Here is a 22,344-nt window from a genome sequence, read left to right as displayed (position 1 = left end):
ACGACCAATTTGCGACACTTCGAAATGGAGTCCGCCAAGAAAGAAACCTTGAACTGCAATTTTACGCGACCCCGCGGAGAACTAAAAGAGCAGTATCAGACGAGCTGCACGACTTTTTAGAGCGATTGCGATTTGTTTACGTCAGCTGTTATTTAACAGAATACCACGAAGCCAAGAAAACTAATCAACGTCGCGTAAAACAATTAACAGTTAATTCACGCACGATGCATCAATTTTTTTTTAGAATTTTATAATAGAAGATAACAATGAAACATACAAAGATCGAATATCCGATAGTAATCCTGAATATCAATGATGCAATATCCAGCAGTGGATTTCGTTATAACCAGTATAAATCCGACTAGAACCTCGTCATATGCGCGCTATTAAACTGAATCGATTTACGCATAAAATTATTCACAAAGATATTAAAAGATAATAAAAAGAAATCATATTTAATTCGCAAATAAATCAATCAAAAATTTCCAGTCGACCGTATTCGATAATGATAATCACTTGAAGAAAACGAATTATATCTATAATCGGCACAATTCTGCAAATTTATAAAATAAATATTTTCACTTTAATCGAGGCATGATTAAAATTATTATTGATTTACTGTTACGAAAATGTGATTAATTATTAATTTATTGCATCAATATTACATGTCGTATATTGATATAGTAAATACGATATAGATGACTCGTAAAACATTAAATATTAATTCCCTTATGCGAACCGATTAAAAATATAACGCTCCGTAACAAATGTCAACCTAATTTGCTTTAATCATTTACGAATTAAATGTGATTATATTAATTCTAATCACGTTGTGATTAATTAATGACATTAATCTGTAACTGTTCGAAACGTATCTTTAATTAGAAGTTAAAAATAATTAGCTCTACGCGGGAGAAGCGAAAGATTAATTTACGAGTTCGATAGGCGGACTTTTTCTTTTCTTTTTTTTTATTTCCTACACGTCTGTGTCTTTCGAAGTCGTGCTTTTGAATGGCCGATTAGTTTAGCTCAATTAAATCGCCGTAAACGGATTCAGCGTCCGCGACAATAGAGTCGAGATGCCTCGTCTGATCGAGCGTACGGCTCTCTTTTGTGGATAGATTGCTGCTGCCCTCCATCCAGAAATACTTCTTATAGTCCTTTATACTCTTTATCCCCGTTCCCGGAAAGTTTTCCAAAGAGTTACTTTCCCTTCCATCGTCCGTGCACATTTAATCCCCGTTTCGATCCGAACGAAGCTTTAACGTTTTCGAGAAAAAGGGTAAAACGAAATCGAACGAATGCCTCTCAGAAAGTCAATAAAAATAGGATAAAGAGTGGTTTTGTAGTCTAAATTAATTAAAAAAAAAAAAAAACACAAACTACTATTGCAATTATTGCATAATATAATCTGAGTGGTCGATAAAGTTCATGTACAGTCTAGAATTACCTGAAAATATTAGACTATCGAATTCGGTTTTATCTCAAATATTTCCGACATTAGCTTTGACCTTTTTGTAAAAAAGAAAAAAGAAAAATTCTTATTAGAAAAATTTTGCGATTGCCTTGAATTTTCCTTGCTTTCTTACGCTCTCAATTCCTCAGTTGTGTAACAAACTCATTTAATATGATTTTAATTAAAGGACACCCGCTTTGTAAATACGCAATACGGTAACTCGGTACGTTCGCATCATAGTTTCTATATAATTTGCATAGCTTATCATACGCGCCGTGAGTGTAGACGATACACGAATGTCCTTTCCCTCGACCGGTCCCTTTAATCCTCGCAGTCGCTCTCCGAAGTTCCGTCCTAACGTCGGAATAGCCAAATAAGTTCTTTGATAAATGTGCAAGCGGCATGTTGTCGTAAGTGAATAATATTGAAACGTAATATGTAAATACGGCGTCGGTGTGTTACGTATTACGAAATGCACAACGCGCGCGTCTCTTCAATCTAGTTATCCGTATAGTAATTTGAATCCCGATGCGACACGTCGATCATGCGGGGCGGAACGGAAGGTGGATATACCTTGACGGCTACATCCGCGCGATTATTATCCACGGATGAGATCTTTTATCTCCCGCCGTCTCTTGTCCGATTCGGCCGTTAATCACGGACGTCTTGTCGCGCGCGCGTGAACACGCGTATATACGTTCGTCAAAGCTGCCTCTCCTCTTCGCGCGTGCACGGGCGTCGGATGACCTTAATTAAGCCCACGACGAAGAACGCCGGCACGAAATAAACCGCTTTGTACGTGAGACGGAAACACAAGTCGCTTCTGTAAACGTCACGGCGCCCATTGCAGGCGGCTTTATAATCGCGGCTCTAAATACGCGCAGTTAGAGGATAATGCCGGGCCCGTTAAATATTTACGACGTGTCTTTCGTTTCGGGGCTGAAAATCTACCCTAATTAGCGGACGAAACGTCACAGATTGGCGTTTGTTAAATGGCAGGATATCATTTCACGACTTTCTTCGGTTTATTAACCTTTCGTGCCGCTGTGGAATCTTGAGAGTTTTTCCCCTGCGGTTAGAAGTGCGCTTTTGATTCTTTTTTTTTATTTTTTAAATTTTTTAAACTTGCTTTACCGTTCATTTATGGTACATATAATGCAAGGAAAAGCGATTGACTATTTAATGAAAGAATATTTTCGAAGCTTACGTCAATCGATCGCCCACTTAATGGTAAATTGATCTTATTTCACGCAACACTAAATACGAGAGATTTTAGTTTAACGTTAGATCCGTTAAATTGAAACAAATAGTACTTTGACGATCAATAATCTAATCCAATTAGTGAGACATCATAAATTAGCGTTTATAAATAGTATAATCCATGATTTTTAGCTTCATAAACATCTTTTATTACTATAATATTTTGAAAATTCTGACTTAGTTAAAAATGTGCGTTTTATTTAATTTACGTCTATTTATATTACACGTAGAACAAAACGATTTATTAATTGAATAAATTATATTATTAAAGTTTAAATCGGGCAATTTATTTATAAATATAATATATAAAAATTAAATTTAAAAATGCAATAATACGTACTAATTTCTTATATTACTGTCATTAGTAATAATAGATATATATATATAAAAATTAGCAAATCTATAAAAAAAAAAAACATTAACCGACTTTTTAACTATTTATTCGTATTAACTAATTATTAATATTGTACGTAACGTGATATTTTAAATGCTCCACATGTCAGGTGAAATGGTACTTTAATTAAACCGGTTCATCTAAATTCAATGAACCACTGATGACAGTAAGCATTCATTTTTATTCACTAGCTAATTATGGTTAATTACGTGTTTAATGTGAAAGTGATATGCGGCCACCAATGTCGGTGAAACTCAAGAGTTCTCCATAATGAAATTACTACCGAAACTAATAAATCCTCCTAAAATTTTAAGCGGATCATTGAAACTACGTCGGTGTTGTTGAAGTTTTCCTAATTACTACGTCGTAATTAACATCATGCAAATCTGTTTGGCAGATGCCGACATGAATCTTTTTATACATCTTTCATCATTGGATCTTATTGTTATGAGTAGTGCCGTAGCGAAACCGCTGTGAACGCGACAATTTCTCAAGATTCTTGTTTTAATTTCGATCTCTTATTCCATCTTAATAAAAGTAAAACATAAAACGTTACTATAATTATAATATTTTTTATACTTATTAAAAACATATTGCCTATGTCTTTATTAACATGTCAATACTACTTTATTTTAATAGCCTTTTTTTTTCTTGTCCTTGTTAGGAAAGTAGAAAACTCCGTCGAACAACCTTATATTTAAAAGGTGTAATCTGCATTTTAAAAGTTTAGATACCCCTTTGCATTTTAATACAGTTTGATTATATGAAAAAGCTAACCGAATTTGTATTAATGCTGAATAATACCTATATTTCAAGAGCGGCATATTTGTTCTATTGACGTCAACGATATGAAAAAATTTAGATTGTAAAATTCAAACTTCATGTTTTATTTATCAAAGCCAAATAAGCTTACTAAAATGTATCGAACGTATAACTGACATACACTACAGTAATTTTAATTTCTTTATAATTTTAGGCGAGTAATATATTTATTTTTGTAAGCTTATCTATCTAATTTAAATTTTTATACGGCTTTTAAAATTTAAATAATTTTGCATTAATTAAAAAAAATTTTTTAAATACGCGATTTTGTAAGTTAATTTTTTATGTGCTATTAATTTGCGAATTGTCGATCCAAGTTTATTTAAAATACGCAAGAATTTTGTTTAAACAATATTTTCGTCAAAAATGGATTTTTGTTACGATAAAACGATACGATAAAGCAATGTTACATTTTATAAATAAATACGATCACTACGTTTATGTATTCGAAGCTCACATCTAACCACCGTCCGTTGAAAGCTCATTCAATTAGGCAAATCAATTAGATGAGTGAGGGAACAGGATATCTGCATGTGGACGGAAATGTTTCGTCGCCTGATGTATCGATAACATATTGCACATATACTCTCTTTAACAGATTTCCCATTGCATTTGTTAATAAATAAATAATAATTAATTAACTTCGAGTAATCCTTTTTTTAATTTATCTAAAAGAAGCCCAATAATTTGCGTCGAATAAAATCAGTATCGCGTTAACAATTTGTAACACAAAATCAACACAAAGATATATAAGAAAGTAATTTTAAATTGCAAAAAAAAAAGAAAAAAAACAGTAACTCATTATTTAAAAATGATATCAATTACAATTCTTAAAAAACTAAATTTAGATTTGTTTAAACTTATTATATTTCCTTCTTAAATATTTCCAGTTTTTGACGGGAACAAAATATAAAGCGCGAATGAGACAAATTAATCAATATTAATTTAAAACTTTGATGTAGATAAAATTGATAAATTATTTGGCTCCATAACTTGACTGCATTTCGGTTTAGTTTCGCAACGATAAAAAAAAGGCCAGTATACAAAACAACGATGACAGGTATTTCGACCGAGAAATTGATTTTACAACAAGTGAAAGCTTTTCTCGCTACTGGCTGAAAACGCGGTTCACTCGAAATTATACCCTTTCGATGACGGAGTCACGTCGTTCGCGGTTCAACGGACCGCTCGACTCCATGCATCAATTTCCTGGAGGAGAGGGGGGCTCCATTTTTTTCACCACTTCGCTTTTATTTTATTATTGACGTCACCGGCGATCCGTCACTGTCGCCTACCCCGAAGAGCGCGACGATCGCGCGGAAAATAATGCGAGGCGACAGCTTTGCGCTCTTCCTCGTTGTCAATACGAAATTTCATGAACTACGAAAAATCCCCATTATTTAAATCCGTATTAACGTAAAAAACCACCGCGTAAAAAGATCTTTTTTAAATATTTTTTTTAGGGGACGAGCGCATTCATTGTAAAACTAACTTGTATTTATTAGGTAGCGTTGTTTTTACGCGTTGTTTTTATACATAATACTTCGTACAATCTTGCAAGGTAACGCAAAAAAAAAAAAAAAAATAAAATAAAATAAAATAAAATAAAATAAGTCTCAAAGTATTAAACAAATGTAACAATTTTTTAATTCTTGTTTTGTTTCTAACTATTTTGTCTATTATAAATCTAATTATGTATGAGACAATGCTATGTAATATGCAGAATCGTCTGTCTATAAATACAGACCGCGTGGATCGACATACTGCAATCGTATTTACCATTATCCGACAAATGTTAATTTGTCAATGAAGAGTATTAATAGTTATCTACCACATTCGATACGTTAACCCAGTTTCGGATAATTTATAATTTATATAATGAATATATTAAGTATTTTAAAACAAATTAATTTTTAATAGTTTTCGAGCGTTAAACGAAGGGAATTTCTTTAAACAGTAACGAGGACAAAGTCGCGATAAAGAGTCTCTTGAAAGTTTACGCCATTTTTCCGGGAAATTTTCGATTCTCCCTTCCGTCGATGGCATCTCGACACCGACGATTTATGGCAGCGCGGACGCCGCGAAAGTTTGTGCATAAATTTCATGCCGATTCGAAGCGCCAGCACGTTTCCCTCTTTTTGAGTTCTAGGCTTTCCGTGACCCATCATAATTATAAGAGATGACTAATGTTATACCTCGTCAGTTGATTGCAATTTCTCTAAAAACGCATCACTGTTTCCCGCGACACGTTCACCTTATCGAAACCACGACATATTTATTTATATACGCGTTATTTGAATCGTTATATAATTAAAGAACCTTTTTAAGAACCGACTTAAAGAGTTACAAAATCCAATATGTACGCAAGTGCTTTCTGTCTCGGCGTCAAATTATTTAGAGAAATTTCTGAAAAACAGCTTATAATTGGCTAGTTCATTAAACGCGGATTGATTACGGATACAAGAATTCTGAATATTTGATTCGATCGAACTACATAATATATTTGATACGAACAAAAGTGTAAATTTGTCGTTATTATTTTTTTAATTAATATTGTCCAACACGGCTGGACGGTTCGACGTGCCAGTGATAGCTGTCGATCGAATGGAGATCTCCCGGGTTTTCCTGGGTAATTTTTCATGCCAGCCAAATACGGACGACAATTTTTCAGGCCACTATAAAACTGAAATTTCTCACGCTCTCCATCTAACGCTTTGGCCGATCCAGGGCGATCAACGCCGATATCCGTGTCTTTTCACGTCAGGATCACTTTGCATCCTTAGCGTCTCTTAAACTTTCCGACATTTTTCCGGTGAGAGAAATAAATCTACTTAAATGACAAAGATATACCGAATTACTGCTGACCGTCGCAATTACGATTAATGGTTCTATTAAAAATTCAAGAACATTTTTATATCGTTAAAAAATACCGATATACAACAATTTAATTTTAACGTATTAAGATAACATGCGAAAACGGTATTTCAACTAGCAATTTAATTCGCCCTGGCGGTATTGATTTTTTTTTTCTTGGATAACTTAATTTTTTAGTCATAAGGCAGTCGTCGTTCGTATCTGGTGGATATGGCTTATCTTCTAATCAAAATGTAAATACTAAGATACGATTACTTTCTTTTTTAATACTTAAAGGATATATTAAAGGAAAATAAGTACTCCTCTACAAGCTCTACGAAAAGAAATAAATTATTCAAGATAAAGGATAATTTTTTTTTCCTTTTTTATTCGGCTGCTGATTGACGTTTCTTTATCACGCTACTGATATATTACCGAAAGAATCGTCGGCCAAACAGCTTATCGTAAACTGTGAATCAAGGACAATCTTTTTCGAACCCTCGTACCGCGTTGAAAGTGGCTCCGGCGATCGCGGCAATTAGGATACCGTGCACGAGCTCCATGCGACACTAATTGCGCTTAAGTAATCTAATGGCGATACGTGATAATTTGCATACATGTAATGCCTGCGTCGATCCATGGACGGCGCGCATTTAGTATCAGCGGCCGCGCCATCGAACCAGCGCATTTATGACGCTTTTATCTCACGGCAGCCCCGCGAATGCCATGCCTACACGACACGTATAACGCGCATGTAGCGTGTCTGAAAAAATATGTAGGATGTGTCAAGCCGGCCGTCTTTTATTAAGCCTCTTCGTCCGCGTACCTTTTTGTTAGACCTACCCTCTTTGATGGATGATTATTATTTATTCATGCGCTTCGATAATATCTTACACATCGTATATATACCGAAATAATTAATTATGTATCGAAATATATTTCCAAAAACCTAATTTATCTTTAATAAATCAGATCGAAAAAGAAACATTTATCTATATATATTTTTTAAGATTTGTAAAATAGTATGTTGTTGCATAGTTAATATTATGTAATAATTCATTCATCTCTACGTAAAAAAATATTATTAATATTGTCTGACAGTTTTTTTTTTATTTTTAATAAAAAAAAATGTAGTTTATTAATTTTTTTAACTAATACGTTTAATTTTTTGTTTCAGGTAAGTTGGATCGAAACTTTTTGATATCCACAATAAATAACTCGGAATTAATGAGCAATTGAACGTACGTATATTATTAGATTAATTACTAGTAACGTTATCGCCGCTGAACAGAGAGAAGATCAATTTTTGCAATTAATTTCGCAAGCTAAATTCGGGAATCTCGAGCGCGGCGGAACGATAAGCGGCGTCGATAATTATACTGTTGCGAGTGTGTGTGCGTATCTACATGTGTACATACATATATGTAATTGCATCCGAATCTGGGTCAGGTATCCGCGTTCCATCGCCGTCACGCAATGTTTATCTCGAAATCGATGGTGAATTATTGCTGGATCGAGTGCAACCTCGCCGGAAACACTGTATTTTTGGCCATGCGAGACCCTCATTATCCACTAACAATATTTCCAACGATATTAGCGCGACTATTTTTCCAGGGCCACCCTACTCTTGCATTAATTTTACTGATTTTCGTACAAAAAAACGCACGATGTAATCTAATATGCGATTTCTTTTTCACATTTTTAAATTTTAGATTAAATTTTTCAATTATTTTTATTTTTTAAAATGTCAATTTGTAAAGTAATTATATTCGCTTAGAAAAAGTCCCCTATTGAGAAAAAAAAAAACAGCGATTTTTTCGAATTATTTACGAAAGTAAACCACGTGCAATTAAATGAAATCGGAATATTAACATACAGAATAAGTTTGGCGTGACATTCGAAATGGCAAGTATTTTCTACGTATCAACACGCAAAATACGATATATTTCTGGTACGAGTACGAGTTTATTCATATTGAATATTCTGTTGCGATTATACGTTGCGTTAATTTCTATCTGAGGATTTAAGCATACTAAAATAATTACAGCAAAAATGATCAAAAATAAATCAGGAATATAACTTGAAAAACAATGATGTTTAAATACAAAAAAAAAATAAATTAAAAAAAAATTTTTTAAGAGGAAAAGCAATCTAAAACTTAAAAGATTTATTTAAAAAATTTTTTTAATTATTTTAATTATTTAAACGTGTCACTGTTGCAATTAATATCTTGTTAAAAGACATAAAATAAAATTTGTGAATTGGTGCGTTCTATTTGCGCGGAATTTGAATACGATTTGTTGTCATTAAGAAATTTAATCGCATCTTCGTAATAATTAGATCGCCGTTGCAATTTCATTAAAAGTCAAAGGTATGCCCCTCCGCGCTAACTCCCGCTCTAACGAAGTTTTCAGTCAATAAAGCACAAGATAAACTAGTAATGAAAAATCGATAAGACGCCACACATAGTTTGAAATCTTTCTTCCTGCAAAACTCACCCCGTTGAAGAAATATTTCTGCAGGAAAGATTGATATCTTCGGCCTCGAAGTTAGCGAAGTTCTGTTAAGTGCCCCGCAGTAACGACATAAATGATAATGGAAATTTTAAATAAATGGAAATTACCGAGAAACGTGATATTTTTGTTAAATATGTGACGACACGTAAAGATACCGCCATGTTCGATATGTTCGTACGTATCGCTACTGTCTTATTGCGCGTGTATTATTTCAATTCAATTTTTTAATCTTTTAAATCTATTTAATATTCGAGTAATATACATAAAACGTGTTACGTCGCAGAGTATCGTAAACATTAATGAACACGTCCTATTACATATTACATGCATGCGAGATTTGTCACTCGACCAGCAGCATTTCTACCACCTTCGACATTTATTCAAAGGTCCTTCACATCATAAGAGGGATCAAGAGGATCGCCGAAACGTACGGAAGCATTTTCGAGAAGTATCAAAGGGCGAGACGTGTCGTTCGAGCAGTCGATCTCCTTTCCGTTCTACTAAAGTGCAGCTACTACCTACAGATGTCTCTCGGTCGGTTCTGTCTCTTAGACATACGCGATGATAAAGGAAAGGGTTCGAAAATTAAGGAGAGCAGGAAGCTCGCTCAAAGATGTGAAAGGAGCTTAGTCAACAAACGTTCTCGAATTGAATTTGTGATCATTTTTACGTGGAAAATTCTGTTAATTTAAATAACGTATTATTTCCTCGATTTATATTTTTGTGAGCAAATAAAGGAGAAATTATTCAAATTTGTTATCATGGTAATTGCTGTTAATTAGAATAATAATTTTATCTGTAATATAAGATCATATATCTCCGAAATGAGATAGTTTTTTTTTTATTCGTAAAAACAAAGATTTCTTTCAAATTTAGTGTACACTAAGTGATGCTTCCCTAAATCTGTCTTTCACCAAGCATATTACTTATCCATAAATATTGAAATCTTTTTCTTTATCATCTTGCATCTTTCTTATTTTTTTCCCTCCCCATAAAAACCTTTCCAGAACCGTCGTTTTCTCTTTGCGAGCACGTAACTCGGTCGAGGTCGAATACAACCGCGCTGCGATGCGATTCGAGAAGTAAAATCAATCAGCCGGCGGGGCTGCATTTACTCGGTAAATTCTCAGCGTCGTGAATTTCGTTCGTCGTATCTTCTCCGGAAACTTTGCGACGCGTAAGACACGGTTCTTCGTCGTCGAAGATATTCGTCCGCGAACGTGATAAACGTTTTCCATCGCGAGATCGTACGACGTTGTCAGGACGCGAGTATCGGTTGTCTCGTTTTCAAGTGTTCTATTGCACGAAGTACATCAGTCTTTGACATAGATTACGAAAACTTAATCGCATTACGATAAAGAGAATTAAAAAAATAAACAACGAATTAAAAAAAATTTTCTTGATAATTAATTAAAGTAAAATACGAGAAAAATAAAATGTAATAAAATATTAAATTTGTTACTAACAATCAATAATTTGAACTTATTACGGGAAATAATATTAAATATAACATTACTTTATTTTAAGGCAATTTTCAGTACATTAACGTGGAAGAATGTATTGAGTAGGTATATAGATAATTGGTGGATAATTTGTTCATGAATGAATAAAGACTCTACAAGCTACCAGGCATTAATTGGACGAGCGCTGGTCGAGATCGAAACTAATTATTAAATTATACAAGAGATTTATTCCCGAGGACAAACTGAACAAGTTTGAATTCATGAAATGTATGCAAAAATTTTTTTTTTTTTCGAAATTGTTAAAGAAATTTTCTACGCATATATTTGAATTAATTAAAAGTCAACGCAGCAATTTTATTTTATTTTTTTTTAATTTGCGTTTATATGTAAATGTTTATTTCGTTGAGTTCATTCACGTACGATGTTTTACGTGCAATAAAAATTCGGTCGAGAATTAAAATCAACTGTGATGCGAATGATGATCAGTCATCCGGATCGAGTTTAAAAAATCGCCGCTTGCACTTATATTGGAACGGACATCGGTAGTATCGCGAGTTTTCATCATCGCATAATTAAGTCGATACCCTCGGCCGCCTCTTCCACTCAGCTTTCGAGGATCTTTTCGAGAATCCCGCTTTACTTTCTACGCGCTTACCAGGGAGAACGCGAGCGAGCGCCTGACGTCGTTCATTAGTTCGAGTGATTTAGTGCACTTTCCTGCGGATGCTCTTAGAAAATGCAACTACGGTCGCGCCCGACAGTGATATACCGTTGCCAAGACACATTTATGATATCAATCGAGAATAAAACTCTTTAATTTCCAAAATACCTGCCTTTTACTTCACATTTTTTTCTACCAAATTTTTTTTTTCCTACTAGATTTTTATTTATTATTTTATTGAATTCAAATAAATACTATCGATGTTTCGAGTTTAATGAATTATTTTTTTTAGTCGGCTAAATGGCTCTAAAAATTCCATTATTATCAACAATTCGTAGACTGACAACGGCAAGTTGTTCCGTATTAGGAAAAACAGAGAGTATTACATCGAGGTAATGCTCAACGAGCGTAACTTCAGTTAGGAGAAGCAATTCGTGCTTCTTGTCCTGGTCGGTCTTTTATCGAGAACGTTCTTAAAGGGCCGAGAGGACGATCGATCACGGGGGTTGAAGAGGGATCTCTCAGAGAAAGATAACGTTCTCCCTACCAACCTAGCTCCCCGAGATACCTGTGGTCATTGAAAAGCCCGGTAGCTTAAACGAATTTGAATGACGAACAGGACAATTCGATCCAACGCGGATAATACGTCCTTTGCTACTTCGACAAGTTTGCCATGGGCACTGATCCTGCTCCTTCCCTTCACCGACATTCCCCCGGTATCTACTGGGTCTGACAGTACCGTATCGCTTCGTGGATAAGCATTCCCCTCCCCTCCCATCGCCGTCCCTCAACGTTTTTGCTATTGGGAAAGCTGCGGTGGATAAAAGGATTCACCAGAGGTGATAGGGGTTGTAGGTAATGGCGTCGCACGGTTGATCCGCGCGCCTCGTGGACGCGGTAATTTCGAGCCGTTTCTTTTTCCTCGAACTAAACGGATAGATAACGTTATGGAAAAAATCAAATACCCGCACGATTAAAAATAAACACGAACGTTAAAATGTAAAACTCTAACGAATTTATAATTTTAATTTTTTTATTAAAAACATTAAAGTACGATTTTGCGCTTGGTAAAGATGGCATTTCACAGCCCGGTTTTATTTAACTGACTTGCAGAATAAAATATTACCAATTAAATGTGCTATGTACCGTTACTTTAATTTATTGATTGCTATTCATCGTTGCTACTATAATTATTCGTTTTTTTTACTATATTTTTATTCCTTATCATTTTGACTTGCTACTTTTATGCAGATCGCTTAGTGATTTCATAATGAATATTGTTAAATAACGACAGCAGTTGAACTTGTAAGTTATCATTCACAAAGTGAACTAATAAAAAACTATGATAAAGATATTGTAGACTACGTTCAGACTTCCTTTCAGAGTTACGGTCTAATTATTTTTTCAGTTAATAGGATGCGTTAGACGTAAGTGTCTAAGTCGTATATCTCGAGATGTATTCAGTGGAGAAGAAATGCCGTAAAAGAAAGTTTTTTAATTTTCTAAAGACGCTATGCGATCAACACTTTATTTTTCAAAGTGCATTTTCTTTTTTTATAATATCTCTTTTGTCTCTATTACTTCTCAAGATCGCGATTAATTCGCGCAGTTAACTCGAATAAAAATATAAAAGTATGTCGAACACGCGAATTAAATATTAAATTAAAAGGCTACATTATTTGTACGAAAAAAAAGTTTGAAGTTTAAGATCATATAAAGATAAATAATTTATTTTGAAATATTAACAATTTGTTCAATTAATTATTAACGACGTGCTATCAGACACAATTCTATCCAAATTAACACAAACTGCCAAAACAATCTCTACCATGCTAACGTGATCTCGTAGCACAAAACTCATCGTGAAATCAGCATCCATCAGACTCACTGTTGCCGCGGAGTATTCCCAAACTATAACTCCATATCACTGTTTCCGTATACACAGCGAGCTGAACAAAATATATGTACTATACATATACGTATAGACCTATCTAAACGAAACAAAATTTCAGAGCGCGAATCCTGACTTCGCAAAATCAAGCAAATAAAGATTTGCGAACATAAAAATTAAAAAAAAAAAAGACTGTTTTAAAAGGAACAATTATTATTACACGAATAATTTATTGATTTATACTAAATTTAAGAATTTGAGATATTTAATTAGTAAAGTTTTTAATCAACGTAATTGAAAGTCAAAAATCATTCAATGCAACACATCTAATTATATTTTAATCAACGTAATTCTATAATATTGTATTTCATCACATTCAATTGGTATTCTTGCAGCATTTAAAAAATTAATTAGCCTGATTCATATAATTTGACGCTTTCAAGAAATTTATTGGGGAACCTCAATATTTTCTCGATTTATAATATTGCTAAAGCGATAGGATGGCAAGACGGAAGATTTTATCCCTTCCTTTTTCTTCTACAAGACTTAAACGAAATGTCGATCGACGTGAATAAGACAAGTGCGAAAGTAACCCCCCTTCCCCAATCAATCTTTCGCTGTATCCAGCAAACATACACAGCCGACATTTGTGTGATCTTTGAGATGGCTCGCTTTTCAACCCCCCCGGCTTTTCTTTTTATTCTCCTCAGTCACTGGTAAATCCTACGGTGACAAGGAACGAAACGCTGCCCATAAAGAGCGAGAGGCGGATGAGAAATAAAGCGGTGGTGTCCGTCTTTATAAGACATCGGAGTGGATAAAGCTGTCGGTAACGAGGGCGCGATTGATGCATTATGCGGAAGATAGAATTGACCGTTTCAGTGTACCGTTGATCGATCTACCGCGGATCAATTATCTCAAAGTGTATGCCAGCGGTATATGATGTACAGAGGCACGTCGTTCCAAGACGTTACATATTTTTTTGTCTCGCGCATGCCTCTGTATATGTATACGTGTATGTGTAAATTAATTAAGTTAATTATTTATTGTACTTGCCGATATAGTTGTCAATTAAAATTGGAGTTAGTTGATAGAGCAATGTAACGTTCTATTCATCATTAACGTATTGTGCACACGTTGTTGAATTAATAGGAAGAAAATACCAATAGCAAGCATTAGCGGATACACGCGATATATCCCAAAGCCGAATGCAACGTCAATGATCTTTACAATTTGATCGCGTACCTGTACCGTTGCGTTTAAGACGCTTTGATTTTGTGCAGCCGAGCGGAACAATCGGCTCGTTGCACCCGCGCATTTTTCGAATCACGAGCAGCCAGCTTTGTGGAGTGCGAATTTTCCGACGCGATCGGTCGCATTAACGCGGCCTGATTAAATGACTGCGTCCTACATACACGTGATTTGCGGCGACAAATTATTCGAATTGAATGCATCTTTCTGCGAGCTACATCGGCGCATATAATTTGGACTTTTATATTTTATTTTAAATTTAAATAACCAGCGCTTTGATTTTCTCCATATCTCAATTCGCTTCACATTTAATTTGCTGAATAAGGATTTAATCTTCTGAATTAGACAAAACTACTTTTTTTTTCAAGATAAATTAATTCAACACAAATGAGAAAGTACAGCAAGTAGAGCTCATTCGTTAAGAATTATTTTCTTGTCGCGAGATCGACTCACGAGCGTGTTGCCGATTTGACGGACGAAATGGCAAATGAAGAAGCACAAAAACGCAAGGCAGTCGTGCAAAATGGGAAAAGTTACACGGTGTTAGCAGCGCATTTTTCCGCGTGTTTCATTCGAGAACGTTTGCATATTTGGCGCGGAATTCCACGGTACAGAAATTTGCCGGCGCGAATAATATCTCAGGCCGCCATAGTTCCCTCTCTTATTTCTATATCTTCGTTTTCTTTTTTTTTTTTTTTCTTCCCTCCCAAATACAGACCTCTTCGTAATGGCCGCCGGACTCGCGGTTATTCTGGAGAAACGCCAGAGCCCGCGAAGGTCTTCTGTCGCTCTAGAATTATTATCTACTTTTCTCCGTTTTATTATTGTCGTTCGGCGTCGCGGAGCTTTTCATAAACGCTCCTTCGTTCGCTTCCACTCGTTTCCGCGTAATTACTCGTCGACGCCGAGCGTCGTGGCACCGCGCCCCGCATCTTGCGGTGCGTTAAAGGAAATTAAAAGGGGCGCATTTATCCGCGATAAGTTAAAAAGTTAACTGGCGGATCCGCTTTATTGTGATTCTCAAAAGCGATATAAACTGCTTTACTTCCGTTTATAACACGCTTCCTGCTATTGGTATATTCCACGTTATACGAGCAAAAGAACAAAGTCTATAAAATGAAAAGGTCTTTGATTTACTTTATTGCCACGCGATTATTTATTTCTCATATCATCGCGCACAAAAGTATTGAAGAATCTTTTCGACGCCCGTATGTGCGCGCGGCACGTAAAAAGTTCCATATCAGATCAGATTTAAATGTACAATTTTTATATAAAATCATCCAAATCTCTATATATTTATTAAAAGTTATTACGGCGTATGCGTGTACCTTTGTTAAAGAAATATTAAAGAATTAGAATCCGTACGCGAAGTGCGGAAAATTACAATCTTGTCCTCGTGAAATCTCGCTACTTTAAATATATTATTGTGATTTGCAACGTCGGGCAAAAATTATGGCTGCAAAACGACTGCGCAATTTCGCGACGGGTCTTGCATGCGTTCGACTGCAAACCGTTTAAGCCGGCAATAAAATCCAACGATTTTGGTCGTCTTTCTCGACCGTCTGTCCCCTCTATCCCGTCGCAACGTAACGGAGCGTTTCCCTCGTCCTTTCCCTTTTCCGTCTTCCTTCGTCCTAACAGACCGCGCATTTGCGAGTCGGAACACGTCCTGAATATACGATAAAATTTTCCCCTAGATTTGGGTTCATCCCCAGCTCCCGATCGACCTTCTGCCGAGGATTCCGCGGGATCCCGTGCACGCGTGCGTGCACCGGGTGACTCCGAAATAACGGAAATCTGAATACTTCGGATTTGCGATTCGCAGATCCGGTAAATCCCAACGCTATGGTCTACCCGTAATTCTGACGGGGCGAAATACCGTACGTATGCCGCGGAGTTATTTCAATTCGCCTAGTGTAAATAGAGTGCGTTGCGGATCTTGCGCAACTTGCGGCAGAGTAAATTTGAGTATTCGTTATTACTGCGAAGTGTTGAAAGTAAATTTAGGGGCGTCAGATTTCCGTGGGAAATAGCAAGTAAATTGGATACTTTGTGCTACCCTAATCTGAAAGGCAAATTTGAACGATTTGCGTTCTCTTACTAATTTAGGTAAAGTAAATTTAAATAACTATATTTCGCGCAATATACATCGGCCAGGGTTTGAATATTTTGAGCGCTAATTTGAGGAAATATCTTAATTTTCTCTCTTAGGCAATTTCATTTTCTCGCGACATCTTAGTTCTATCAATTTTGTATAAATTCCAATAACAATCGAAGAGATCAATGATGCAAGAGTTAAAAGATTAATTTTAATAATTTACATCTTCGTCATTAATTTCACTTTCATTGATAATACAAGTACTAAAGAAAAGATATCCAAATATAAGTTCTTTCATAAAAAAAATTAAAATTAATAAATATGTTCGTGAGTTAATAATAGCAATTATTCATTATTCATGCTCGAAAAAGCGTTGCTTACGCGATCGTGAGTAATCGCTCGTAGATCGAGCCATATGCTACGAGTGCACCCCGTATACGCGTTCACACACCTTGTGCAACCCTCTTCGCTTTCCGATCGAAGGTGTACGAGCGATGTATGGAGAATCATCCCCTTCTGTCGGGTTTCTTCTTCCTCTCTCTTTTTTTTTTCTTTTTTTATTCTACCGTGGCCGATACGCCAAGCGATCTTACGGATTCATGGCGGTCGATGGGACGTATGTGTGTTTTCTTTTTTTTTTCCCTCCCTTTTATTTTTTTTTCCCCCCCTTCTTCGTTGAGAGTGCGATGTCGCGTCCACTCGAAACGTACGAGCCGAGGATAGACCTGCCCGAGTATATGTGTGCACAAGCGCGCGCGCGTGTTTTTTGTGCCGGATGCGCGAGAAAGCACATGGAGAACGACTCTCCACTTTCGAGTAATTACCGAGATGAAGGTGCCCTGAAAAACGGAGAGGGAGGAAAAGAGGGACGTCTGCGTTTACGGGCGTGCCAACGACCGGACAAATCCGACGATTATATAAATCAAACGACGACGATTTTATTCCCGACATCGGGACTCTGCTCCGACGTCGACCGTGCGACGTCGAAGTCTCGTTCGCGTATATCCATTCGCTCGCAATTAAGGCTGGATTCGACCCTTTGAAATTTGGTGGAATGTAAACGCGAGTGGTTTGTATTTTATGCTAGATAAATTTGAATATCTCCATATTCTATTGCGCCCGGGGAGCAGTAAATTGGAATACCCTGAATGCGGATAATTCATGGAAAATACGTACAAAGTTTGGTAAATTAACTTCGCTTGTTATGCCGCACCTTTTAATCGGCTTTAAATAATTTTTTTTTTTTTTTTTTTTATATAATTTCGCCGACGAAAAGATTAATTTAAAGTATCAGTAAAGAAATATTAGATTACAGTCATTTTCCGTGAAATACAAAAATTTCATTAAACCATTAAACATGTGCACATTTCCGTGCTTTTGTAGAGAAAAGTCGTGCAAACTACTTCAAAAGGAGCTGTGTTAAACGCGACGCTGCAGAGGCGCGGGTACTCTATTTTTTTTTTTTTTTTTTCCTCTCTTTCGCGAGAGTTAACGATCGAACGGCATTGCGGGCAGAATGACGCGAACAACCGCGCATTCTGCGGCGAAATAAAAATTGCAGGAGTTCTCTAAATAGGTCGGATGAATCTGTGCTCGTTTTCCGTGGCGCATATTGCAGGTACACGAACTTGCGCGAATTTTGTCCCCTTTGAGCTCGCGCCGTATTAAAATGTATGCGAGTGCCGTTTTTCTGCCGTTTTTACGCCGTAATGGACGCAAAATTACGTTTCATTAAGTACGCGCCTGCGCTCGATCCCCAACTGCTTTTGCCTTTAATCTTCTCGAGAGCTTGTTCGCTAATCGAGAACCTGGCGGGATCACCGATCGAGACGTTCTCGTTATCTCGCGCTAATTTTAATGACGCCGTTGGAACGCTCGCGTCGGAGGTTAAAAAAAAAGTAGAAAAAAAAAGAGAGAGAGAGAAAAAAATCTCACTTAAACTGCATACAAAATTTATGCCGCAGAAATAAAGGAAGCAAATTAAAAATGAGAGCGCAAAAAGAGAAATCTAAAATAACTAATCTTGGCGATAATTTTAGAATTTCGAAAAATTAATATACGTTTCGCGTTGTCTAAGTCGAACCGCTTGAACGTGTGAGGACGAATGTAGACGAGTTTTTCGCACGTAGGAAATAGAAAACGAACGGAGCTCGATTTTCATTGACAAGAATTTACAGCACGCGGAAACTGCGATTTATTGCGACGGAACGGAATCGAAAGATATTGTTGTACTTTCTGCTTCCTGCACAATATCAACATTCCGCGGGTAAGACATTTCTCACCATTCCGCAATACTTTACGTCACTGATATAAATATCCTGACAGACTAAAAGTTATCGTCGGCACCGAGGCGACGCTAAAAAACTTTTTTTCTTTTTACTTCTATCACATAGTTTCCTTTGCGAGTCAAAATTACGCTATCGAGTGCAACTGCGATTATCCCCCGCAATTATATCGTAATTACAATTAAATTGAAAGCTAGGAACTTTATGCGATAATTTATATACACGTTGCTAACGTCTTTATCTCGGCAGTATTGTTCGAAACGTCGCGTTTATTCATTTAATGCCGAATAATAAACTAACAATCAGCAGTGAGCGTGAGGAAAAGCTTATTACAGTTTAATCGTGGTGCTACACTGATCTCGGACGGCTTCATAGCGCAACGAAGAATTTACGTTGGCAGAAAAACATGATTTACAAGCGCGTGCTATCGTACACCGCGTTATTGTGCTTTTTATCGGCCGCAGGACATCAAATTTCCAACCACGTTAGTACGAAGTCTCTTTCGTTTACCGTACGATACCGTGTTTACTCTGTTCGTTTAGACGCCGTTCTCTTTTCTGCCTCAAGATTTTCCACGTACAACGAGGGATTTCGCGGCGGTAATCAATTTAAAACAATGCGCCACGGAAAAAATAAAGTTGATAGTTATTTAATTTTCATAGATGTAAGGTAAATTGTAAGGTAAATCGAGCATCGAGAGTCAACTGCTGTTATTGCTTCGCAAAACAATTTTTTTTTAATTTAACGGTACAATTATATAGAGATAGCGAAATAGGCTCCTGCATTAGAAATCGTTCAGTCCAATTTTGGAATTAAATTCAACTGCGAAATTAACTACATGCGTATGAATAATATATAATATTATTCCGCGCGTATATACATACTTTATATTATACTATAAATGGTCAACGTTAAATTTTCACTCGAATATTCTTATGTTAGTTCGACGATCGTCAACGTTTTTATGCCACCGCGAGTTGCATCGCCACCGTTGTTATCGGCGTCGTCAACCTCCATTCATATGTTTCCTCTTTATAATTTCAATTCCACGTACGCGAATGTGCCACGCGGTTAACACGATTTGTGGAAAAATCGCGCTTTTTTTCGACGACTCGCGTACCTTCGACCGTGCGAAATTGAAAAACGCTCGGGCGCGTAAAGTCTGATGAAGCAAGTTTAATAAATATGTAAAAAATAATGCATCTCTCTACAGCGTCATCCCACCTCGACATTTCGCGAAAGCTATTTCACGTGTAAATTTTATTACGCCGTGTAATGTATGTTTGTGATAAGTCCGCGCGCGATTGTCTCGTATATTTCTTCCCTGAGATAAAGTATTTCTTCCTCAAATCTTTCTACCGGAGATATTCCGACTAATTGCAAATTTAATATGCTATGCTTTAAAAAGTTACATTAACGATTAAACGTTCGAATACAAACGAGCGTATAGATATAAAGGCGAAGAGTTATCAGATTTTATAACACGTGCGATTGCACGTAATTAGATAAATGTAATCGAATGAGGATATTAATAGCTAATTGGATTTATAGATTTATTGCCCAAAAATTCATAGATCCCGCAATCTGTTTGCCGCAAAATTTATTACGAAGTAACGCTCATTACGACCTCGTTGTTGTGAATGTTAATTAGCGTTTGCCGTTTGCATGTCTGTGATATATTTATTACATCTGATTGTCGCGCGATAAACGTTTCAAATTCGGAGATGGCAAGTAACATAAATTTAATCCTTTTATCAAGGCGATGATTAAAGATATAATAGGGTACGCAAAGTGCACGATACTTTATGCTGTGCAAGCATTGCTTTCCGCTTTAATAAAACGCATTATGCATATGAGCTGGGTCTAACGTAGCTGCTGACTTTATAATTATGCGCAATGGTCGGGTAAATAATCCGTAAGCTCGTAGAGCTACCGATAAAATCGAACTGATCGATAAACCTTGCTGCCTAACCCTTCTACCAAAATCATAAATTAATCAGGTCTGATGTACCAGACACTAAAATCGCGAGATAATTTATACTTTCAAGTCACAAGATAATTATTATATTAACTATGTATTTTTGCATATAATACCCGTAGAATATTATAAAAAATTAAAATATAATCTCCATTTTCAAAAAATGTGTAAAGATTTAATTGTTATTATCAAATTAATGTTTTTTTTTTTAGCGATGTAGATTGATTCTCTCGCTTAGCACCCTTCGTGCCACGAGAGTAAATGTCAATTTATATTTGTTATATATTTATTTTTATTATTTAAAACATTTTAATAATTATTTTAAATATTACATTTTCGCGAACAAAATTCTTTTCCCCAAAACGTAATATACAAAAACATGCGACTCACCGTTCGATGCGCAGCAGCAGAGTTGATGATACAGCAGGTGACTGTAACATAAAATTAAAAAAACATTGTAGAGATGCTAAATATACATTCACTGTTAAAAAAAATATTACGCGTTTTTTATTAATTCTTTAATTAAAAAAAATGTATAAATAAAGTTATCTGTTAAAGAAATTACAAAGCTAACGATTTTATGTAATTAAAAATTATTACTCACCTAAAAGATGCTCTGCCGATGCATGTTGCCTTCCTTGGGCCTCCTCATCCTCTCAGTTGGGACGTGTAGTCATCATTCCGCGTATTAGAAACTCGCGAACGCGCCCGAATAATTTACTTAATACTTTCGTTTGTAACTGTCCAACACTCGCGATTATAAAGTTTAATTAGCAAAATCCGCCCGAATACTATTGCTCGGCAACCCGAAAACGGCCCGACGAACCGGCCGCGGTTCGTATTTATTATTTTCGGCGTGCGGCACTTGATTTCTCCTTCGGATTTTTATCTAAGCAGAACTCTTGGTTCGCTCAGATAAAAATCCAAAAAAGTGTTGAGCTGTAAGTATATCAAGTTAAATTACATACGGTTGTATGTAATTTAGATTGATATAATTAAATTAGAATTAGTTGTACAAGATATTATACACAATTCAGGAGGCGAGGTATTTTTATTTTATATTTAAACGTTTATAATTTATGTTAAATTTAATTACCTATCATGTACTATTCGCGTTAAGTATTATTTTAATGTATTAAATATTTTTTTATTATTTTATTAATGCTATTTTTCCGCGAGCATCATAATTTTTCCCACCCGAATGGCTTACATTAGAAAAAAACGTAAGGCATGCGACTCACCAGGCGCCGGAGTTTAGATTCTGCAACATACAAAAGAAATTTTTATTATAGAAATGTTTGTAATAGTTACACTGTTTAAAAAAATATTATTAACGTTTTTAATTAAATTTCAAATTAAATGAATAAAAATAAAATAATTTCTAACCAAAAGACAAAGTTAATAATGCTGTGTAAT

The 22,344-nt window shown here is 35.8% G+C and overlaps 1 protein-coding gene and 1 long non-coding RNA gene across 9 annotated transcripts in view; one reads left to right on the top strand and one right to left on the bottom strand.

Annotated features, from left to right (window-relative positions):
* The window catches only part of Gfrl (Glial cell line-derived neurotrophic family receptor-like), a 223,754-nt gene that overhangs the window by 63,625 nt on the left and 137,785 nt on the right, over positions 1–22,344 (top strand). The gene's annotated exons all lie outside the window — the stretch shown is intronic.
* Positions 21,836–22,344, bottom strand: part of LOC139103628 (uncharacterized) — an 80,117-nt gene continuing 79,608 nt past the window's right edge. For all 6 annotated transcript variants that reach the window (XR_011545924.1, XR_011545929.1, XR_011545928.1 and 3 more), the window contains one exon: positions 21,836–22,189. This is a non-coding gene — a long non-coding RNA (uncharacterized lncRNA). The remainder of the gene's footprint in view (positions 22,190–22,344) is intronic.

Source organism: Cardiocondyla obscurior, linkage group LG06 (genome assembly GCF_019399895.1).
Source record: "Cardiocondyla obscurior isolate alpha-2009 linkage group LG06, Cobs3.1, whole genome shotgun sequence".
In the NCBI taxonomy this organism is placed as follows: Eukaryota; Metazoa; Arthropoda; class Insecta; order Hymenoptera; family Formicidae; genus Cardiocondyla; species Cardiocondyla obscurior.
The sequence above is the reverse complement of the archived record's forward strand: the minus strand, read 5'-3'. Positions and strand labels throughout refer to the sequence as shown.